At 37.0% G+C, this 8,568-nt stretch overlaps 2 pseudogenes across 1 annotated transcript; one reads left to right on the top strand and one right to left on the bottom strand.

The window, feature by feature from the left end:
* Positions 1-594: 594 nt before the first annotated feature.
* Positions 595-2,834, top strand: LOC137815377 (zinc finger BED domain-containing protein RICESLEEPER 2-like; annotated as a pseudogene).
* Positions 2,835-6,985: 4,151 nt separating this feature from the next.
* Positions 6,986-8,568, bottom strand: LOC137813358 (putative 2-oxoglutarate-dependent dioxygenase AOP1; annotated as a pseudogene). Its single transcript, XR_016519094.1, has 3 exons — positions 8,110-8,568; positions 7,433-7,762; positions 6,986-7,360 (listed from the first exon to the last, which is right to left on the bottom strand). The product of XR_016519094.1 is annotated as a putative 2-oxoglutarate-dependent dioxygenase AOP1 (transcript).

The following is an 8,568-nucleotide window of genomic DNA, read 5'->3' as shown; positions in this document are numbered from 1 at the left end:
ATTCACACACATTCATTTTGAAACCCTAAAAAATACAAACAACAAGCATCTGCAACCGCGACGCTGCCGTCGTGCCTCTCTTCCTCCACGAACACCACCATTTGTTTTCGCCGTCCTCCACCGCCAGTCGCTGCCATTTTTCCTCCACGAACACCATCTTCTGTTTCCACCGTCCTCCACTGCCAGTCACTGCCATTCTTCCTCCACAAACACCACCGTCAGTTTTCGTCATCCTCCATCGCCAACACTGATCTGCGACCGTCGCCCTCCACCACCGTCTTCCTCCAGGTTCTATCTCTTCCTCGTTAACCTTCCACCATCTGCAACCGGCATTTTTACTCATGAGAATTTTTTTCTCCATTACTTTTTTCTGCAGTTTTAGGATTTTAGTCATTCAAGATTTGTGGAGCAACAACTTGTTTGTATTTGTTATAGTATTGGCTTTGTAGGTGACAACTTTCTGCTTTGGGGTAATTTTTAAATTCTACATCATGCTGGTTATGTTGCATTTATCTCTTTGTATCTATGGTTATATTTAGATAGGTTCTTATGTTTATGCTATTAATTAATCAGGATCTTAATTTTGAAATTGGAATGGCTGAAGAAGAGGATATTAATATTCCCAAATGTGAAAATGAAATTGGGAAAGGTGATTTTGAAAACCAATCTGAAACTGTTGAAGGTGACAAAAAGAAAAGGGATAAGACTACCACCTCTGATTGTTGGAAGTACTTTACTAAGATTGGGGTGGATAAAGATGGAAAAGAAAGGGCAAGGTGCAATAGTTGCAATAGAATATATCTAACTGGTGGAAGAAAATATGGCACTTCTCATTTTTAAATCGTCATATTATGAAATGTGATAAAAGAAAAACTGAAGATGTGGGTCAAATGATTTTAGATATGCAGGGAAAGTTGAAAGAAAAAAAGATAGATCAAGTTGTACATCGTGAATTGTTGTCTAATCTAATTATTAGACATAATTTGCCTTATAAATTTGTTGAGTATCCCGAACTTAGGACTTGGATAAGCTACTTGTGTCCTGATGCAATTATGATTTCTAGGAACACTGTTAAGGCTGATATTAGGAGAATGCATATCAAAGAAAAGACAATGCTTAAGGAATTGCTTGTTTCTATTCCTAGTAGGATATGCTTAACTTCTGATTTATGGACATCTATTAATACTGAAGGTTTCGTATCATTGACTGCTCATTTGTTGACCTAAATTGGAAGTTAAATAGCAAGCTACTCAACTTTTGTCATATGCCGCCCCCCATACAGGTTTTCAGTTGTCTAAGAAAATTTATGAATTTTTACAAGATTGGGGATTAGAGAAAAAAATATTTTCTCTCACTTTGGATAATGCTTTTACTAATGATGTTCTCCAAAATACTCTAAGAAACCAACTTCTTTTACAAAACGGTTTGATATGTGGTGGTGAATTATTTCATGTTCGTTGTTGTGCACATATATTAAATTTAATTGTTCAAGAAGGACTAAAGGTGCTTGGTGAGGCTTTGAACCAAATTAGAAATAGCATCAAATATGTGAGGGGTTCAGAGAGTAGAATGGTGAAATTCAAACAAGGAAAGGTTTAGTGATATTGATGCATCATGTGGTTTGTGTCTTGATGTCCCTACAAGGTGGAACTCAACTTACTTGATGCTTCAAAGTGCTCTTAAATATCAACGTGTTTTTGGAAGTTTGCACTTGGTTGATGAATCTTATAAATATTGCCCTTCAGAGGAAGATTGGGAGAGAGCAGAAAAAATTTGTAAGTTCTTGTTACCCTTTTATGATATCACTACCTTGATTTCTGCTACAAGTTATCCAACTTCCAACTTGTATTTTTTACAAGTTTGGAAAATTCAAAGCTTGTTGATAGAAAATGTGAAAGATGAAGATGCACTAATTAAGAATATGGTTGAATTGATGATAGTCAAATTTCAAAAATATTGGGATGAATATAGTGTTGTACTTGCATTTGGTGCAAGTTTAGACCCAATGATGAAGTTAGAAACATTGAGTTTTTGCTTTGAAAAAATTGATTCATTGACTTGGGAGTTGAAATTGGAAAACATCAAGTAAAAATTATACAAACTTTTTGCCGAATATTCTAGCAAAGGTTTGAGAGCAACAACATCAAATACTCTAAAGCGTAAGCAAGGACAATCTTCATCCCCATCTACTTCTAAACCAAGTCTTTTTTATGTAAGTTGCTTACTTGAATGTACTTCAGTTCATTTTTTAGTTTTTGTTCTACTTGCCCCATGTTACTAACTTATTACATCTATAATAGGAATTAAAAATGCGCAAGCTTCAAGTAGCTAATCAAAGTGGAAAAACACAACTTGACACTTATTTGAATGAGCCAACTTTGGATTTTGATTTTTTGGAGCATATGGATGTGTTAGAGTGGTGGAAAAATAATAGTCAACGTTTTTCAGATCTTGCTTTAATGGCCAGAGATTTATTGAGTATTCCTATAACCACAGTTGCATCAAAATCTGCATTTAGCATTGGTTCTCGAATTCTTAACAAGTATAGGAATTCTCTTTTGCCTGAAAATGTGGAAGCAATTATTTGTACTTCTAGTTGGAAGCATGGATTTTCTGAAGGTAATTTATTTATTTTAACCCATTCTATTGTTATTGTATTATTTTTGGAAACATGGATTTTTTTAGGGTAAATTCATTCTTTCATTGTCATTGTTCAAATGTATGCAGATGATGGAAAAAATTATAATTATCAAAAAGTAGAAGATGAAAACTCTTCTAAGGTTGCATCTAATGTTCTTGAAGTGGAAGAAGATGACATAATAGCAACTGCATAACAAGTGTTTGATGTGATAACTGCTCTTGATTGTTAATTGTTGCTTATTTATTCAGTGTTGTTTTTGAATTCATCAAATCTCTTGTAACTATTGATGATGTGTACTTGTTTTTTGGCCACCTTGTATAATCAATTTTAGAATTTGTGAGGTGTATTTGTTTGTCATACTTTCTAGTACACCGCAGGTTTGATTAATTCATAATTTCATATTACATCTATACATAATCACGAAAACTGGCCCGCATTATTTTTGCGGGGCGACCCAACCCGGCCCGCATTTTGCGGGCCTATGCGGGGCGGGCCAGCCCGCTTTGCCACCCCTATTTACGACAGGTTTTTGCATAGGCTATTAGCAAACAGCTCTACCCGTAAAGCTGTGAACATATGATACATGGCCACATCCGAACTTAGATTTTGAATATTCAAGGTCACCTTACTAAACCTTTCCATAAATAGCCTAAAAGATACCCCCTTCTATTGACGAATATTGACCAAGGTAATTGAGGTCAGGTGGTGCGGTCGGCTAGTAGCAAACCGCGTTCCAAACTTAGACACCAAAGTCTCAAAGCAATCAATAGAGCATGAGGGGAACCCTGTAAACTAACTCAATGCTCCTTCCTTTAACGAAGTTGGGAGCACTCGGCATAAAACAACATTATTCGAGGTATACAAACTCATATGAGTAGTATATATGTCTGTGTGCTCATCAGGGTCGGTCGTTTTGTCGTAACGATCAATATTAAGTCCCTTCCACACGAGGGGAAGCTGCACTCCCATCACATAGTCAATGAAAGGGTGTCTTCTTGTTATATCTAGAGTCTCAGTCGTGTAAAACGACTTGTTGAGTCGGGACTCCTCCACTGTCTTTTGAGGACAAGTGGGTGCTGGATCATCCATGGGACTTAATAGGTAGGGTTCGAGCATGTGATGTCCCAACGTGTTGACGGGGCTCTGAAGATGGAGCTCCTTCGGTCAACTTCTTTTTCATTTCCTCATTCTTCTTTCAAAGAGCTTGTATCTCCTTCTCATTCTTCTTTTTCAGTTCAGCCATCTCCCTCTGTAGAGTCATCAACAATGTCATCTACTCCGCATCCGACATCTTTTCGCTCTCCATGTTCCTAGTTGACACCATTTGATCTTCTCTTCCTTCAAATTCTCTCGGCCCCACGGTGGGCGCCAATTGTTCTCGTACAGGAAGAGACTGAGAGAACTATTACTTTTTTCTCCGGTTATTCTCCTTCTTTCACCTCACTAAGCAGCTGCCTCCTTCGCACACTCTCGGTCGGGATGGTACTTGCAAAAGGTACTGCGACGCTCAAGTAAGATCTCGGTACTCAGTGCTTGGTGCAATTAATGCGTAATATTTTTTTGAAACTTGTGACTATTTATATGATTATCATGGATTCGTTATTATTGGGTACTTAAGGCTTAATCATTGTATGGACTTGCTAATCTTCCATTGAGCTTAAATATTTGACCATATCACTCGGCTCAAACCAAATATTGACTCTTTCAGGATTCGTTCGGTTCCGACTCATACAGGTACCAAATAAAAATATATATATATATATATATATATAAGTGTATTCAATTTAATTGAGTGGAATTATCATTAATAACATTTTAGTGGCTAAGTTTTTGCGTGCTTAAATCTATCTAACCTTTTTTATGTGCCTTTTCCGTTCATGAGATATATTTCTCATTCTTTTTCTAGTTGTTTGCATTTTGTTTAACACCCTTACATGTGAGCATAACTTTGATGAGAAAAAAATAGACTGGGTGACAAAGTTTAGATTTCTTCTATCTTTAATTTTTGGAATGTTCTAATTAGATACGAAGAAAACAAATATATTTATTTATATATTATTTTCCTTTACATTTTTATTATGATTTTTTATTGGAACCTATTATACATTTACCAAAATTCTGAATTTCTTATAAAAAATGAAAATTATAATATTATTTATATATTGTATGTTAATTGTATGCTCTTCATCTGTCTCTTACATTTAGTTATGTATCTCTTCAAATGGAATTATTGGGTAAAGCTCACCACCACTGAATAAAATTCCCTTTTCCAGTAAATTGGTTTGGTTGGGAAGTGTGTTCCAATTTTTAACATTACTTTCTAGGTTATGTGCCTTTCTTAGACATACTTAAGGAGTCAAGTGACAAATATGCATCAACAATTTTTAATATGTACAAATCATGTGTATATGTAAATATTACTGCACGTGCATGGGTCAATTTACTAATTTTAAAGTAAAAAGAAAAGCTTGAAAAGTGGATTGAAAGGGTGCAGCCAAAGCCAATGCTTTCATCATACACCAAAATAGGAAACTATCACTGAGGAAAGTTTCAACTAAATCCAAAGTCTTCATCAGAAGACAATCACCACAAATGGGATATAAACAATAAAAAAGGAAACAATACCAGAAAGTGAAAAACTCTACCTGCACCTCTTCTTGGACACGTCATTATATAATGACGCGGTCCAAAAAGAGGTGCTGGGGTGGGATGTGGGAGAGGAGGAATAGAGTTGTCTTTAATCAAGTAATTTCAGATGGAGAGGAAATTTTCCAATCACCTCAACTCCTCTTATGGACGTGGTTGAAATATAGGGTGCGTTCTTTCTCCTATGCTTTCTCGGATTTGCACATGAACCCAAATCAATGCATTAAATGTATACGCTGAAGAAAGAAGGTAATTGTGGATACCAGAAGCAGTGTTGGCAAAGAAATCATACTAATGGTTTAGATACTAAAACCGCAACTGAAACACCTAGGAGGTGCTCGCTTGTTGGGGTTGTTGCAGATGCTGAAGTGGAGAAATTGCTGGTATTAGCAGGAGAAAAGAGTGTCAATTGATGAGCTTGAATGGAGGGGTTACTCATGACTGTACTGGAATCTGACAAGGATGCTGTTATGCTGTTAAGTTGTTAGTATATGTAATCCATTGCAGGTGTTTCTGGTGGCAGAGGTGGCAGCAACTATTCAGGGCCAAATCAGGAAAGGGAATCACCTACATTCAAATTGTAGGTGTAATCTCTTTATTTGTTAGCTGTGGTAACCAGGTTTGTTCCCAAGAAATCAGTACTTTTTCACTGGATGTTGGTTGGGATGTGTCACGGTCTGTGGAGGTTCCCTTAGTAGTTGCACGTCTGCACCTTTTAGGATGCTATCTATCCCCTCTGGTTGTGGGGATTGTATGTGCTGCTGGTTTTTATGGTTTTGTGAATTGGAGGAATGTGTATCTCTGCTTATGCTGGAAGCCGTGGAGGATCCTTGTGATTACAATGCTTTTGCAGAGATGGAGGAATGAATGAGCTAGGGAAGTAGAACATCCACATATCTCTTGTCAATTACATCATTGATCTAAAATGTAAAGCTACTATGGAAAAGCTTAAAGCTGAGAAAGTCAGCATCCACAAGGTCAAGATGTAGCCTCTGAAATGCAAGTCTGTCACCTTTTATGTACATAATATGCAGAAGTTCTCAAACCAGCTTTTTTGTCGGCAAGAATTAGAGAGGAATCATGTTAAGGATGGGAAGATTTTTGGGATTTCTGTGGACTGAAGTTGGCAAACGTGGTAGATAGATGATGCAGCTGGGTGGGGCATTCATTATAAATGACCACTTAAGAAAGGTGCAGGGGCGGGGTAGAGTTATGTGGGTATAAGTAGGAGGTGGGTGGGTACAAGCAAGTATTACATTGCTGAATCAATGGAACAATCAAGGTATTAGGTGCCAATCACAGGAATATTTGGCAAAGATCCTAGGGGCTAATACAATGCATAAGTATTATGCAGCTGGTGTATTTGGTTTAGGCCCTGCAACCAGTTTCTAATGCTTTCTTATGCACCAACCTTAATGATGCTTTGAATGATTTATGTGGTTGTTGGTTTTTTATAAGGATTAGGACACCCTGAAGTGTACCTCTTAATTTAATTTTATTCTTTTCTTTTCAAAAAAAAAAAAGAAAAACTCTCCCCTGACCACATTGCAGCAGCTTCTCCAAACCCATCAAACCAACCAAAATGACACCAAGCAAGAGAAAAAGGCAATTCTAAAAGATCATATAAGGCAACAACAGCACTAACAAATCAGTGTTATTATTTAATCCTAGAAGAGACATGTTATGAGAACCAGTATGGACAAGACAACCTTAAACTGCTGGTCAACAATTTGATATATCATGATATGTATAACATTGGAAAAGTAGAAGAAAGCATAATTGTTATTAGGGAGACATAGGTCTAAGAAATTGATGTACACATACAGAATCGATTAATCTTATTTATGCACACCAGCAAAGACCTCTAAAGCATTCGGATTGAGAGTAGAAATAAAGTAGTTGAAGAATTCTCCATAATTGAAGAGGGTGAATGTTGTCTTCCACAAACTCAGCAGGCACCTCAATCTTCACCTCCTCTTTTGGCATTGCAAATAGTGCAAACGACTCTCTCTCTTTTACTTCCTTCATCATAACTCTGTGTGTGGCAGAATGAAGTCTCCCATTGCTCCATGCCTGTGAATCAATCATAAGACAAAATATCACCAATCATGAGATGAACATCAACATCAACAACTACATGCATACCTTCAATACGTCACCAACCATCACCAATACCCCTTCCTGGGGTATCTTCACTGGAACCCATTGGCCTGATTTGTTCAGCACCTCAAGACCCTCCCGCTTGGTTTTCGCACAAAATGGTTAAGGCACTTTTGTCTGTGAGGCAACAGTGCAGGTTCACAAACTTCACCATTTTCATCAACTTTGTACTTGATCAAACGGAAAATACTACAACTCTTCAACTCCTCAATCTCCGAACTGTATTCCTTTGGAAGTCCATATCCCTCCACAATCATCTTCAGAATCTCCAAACTCAGATCAAGCAGCTTGGAGCTCATCGAGTTCAACGTCTCACTGCATGCATGTGCGCAGACAACAACCCCAGATCACGTTAAAACATTTATCAAACTAGTCAATTCTCTGCAAATAGAGTTACTTAGAAAAGGAATTCGTTTAAAATCGGTTTAGGGTAATCTTTATCTAAACCCCAAAACCATACCTAGAATCATAAGTTTAAGATTTAAGTTTTGTAAACATAACAATAAATTTAATATCTTAGATTTTAAGAAAAAAAAACTTTTCAGATATACATAAAACTAAGAGTATAAAACATTTCTACACTCATCTGAACACAAATAATCGTTTTCAACTATGATAATATGTAACAGAAGCAGTCAAAAGTTAAACTCTGAATACTATACCAGAAAGTAGGGTTTCCTTGTGGCCACATGAGGTTAGTGAAAGCCTGAGATGTTTGAGGTAGAGGAGCATCATCAATTCCAAAACTTTGACTAGGAAAAACTGGATACTCACAAATGTAACCCCTATAAGGCTTGGTGCTGCTGTACTTCCTCTTTGTTTCTTCAGGCAAATCAAACACCTCTTTCATGCATAAAAACATGTCATCATGTAGACCCTTTGAAACCTTATCATAAACCATGATGAAGCAACCATGGCTCTCACAAGCATCCCTCACTTTCTTGCTCATCTCTCTCCATTCCTCACTACCCTCTTTCATTCCCAACTCCACTCCAGAAAAATCCAGACATGGAATCCTCAAACCCTGATCACTTGTCATGATTTCTTTCTCACTCTCTAAAATTCTGTCTTTCTATGTCTTTGTTGTAAAGTTCTTGCTCAAGGTTTGGTATTTAGAGAGA

Source organism: Phaseolus vulgaris, chromosome 1 (genome assembly GCF_051622355.1).
Source record: "Phaseolus vulgaris cultivar YP4 chromosome 1, ASM5162235v1, whole genome shotgun sequence".
Taxonomy (NCBI): domain Eukaryota; kingdom Viridiplantae; phylum Streptophyta; class Magnoliopsida; order Fabales; family Fabaceae; genus Phaseolus; species Phaseolus vulgaris.
This window is presented reverse-complemented; position numbering and strand designations above follow the sequence as displayed.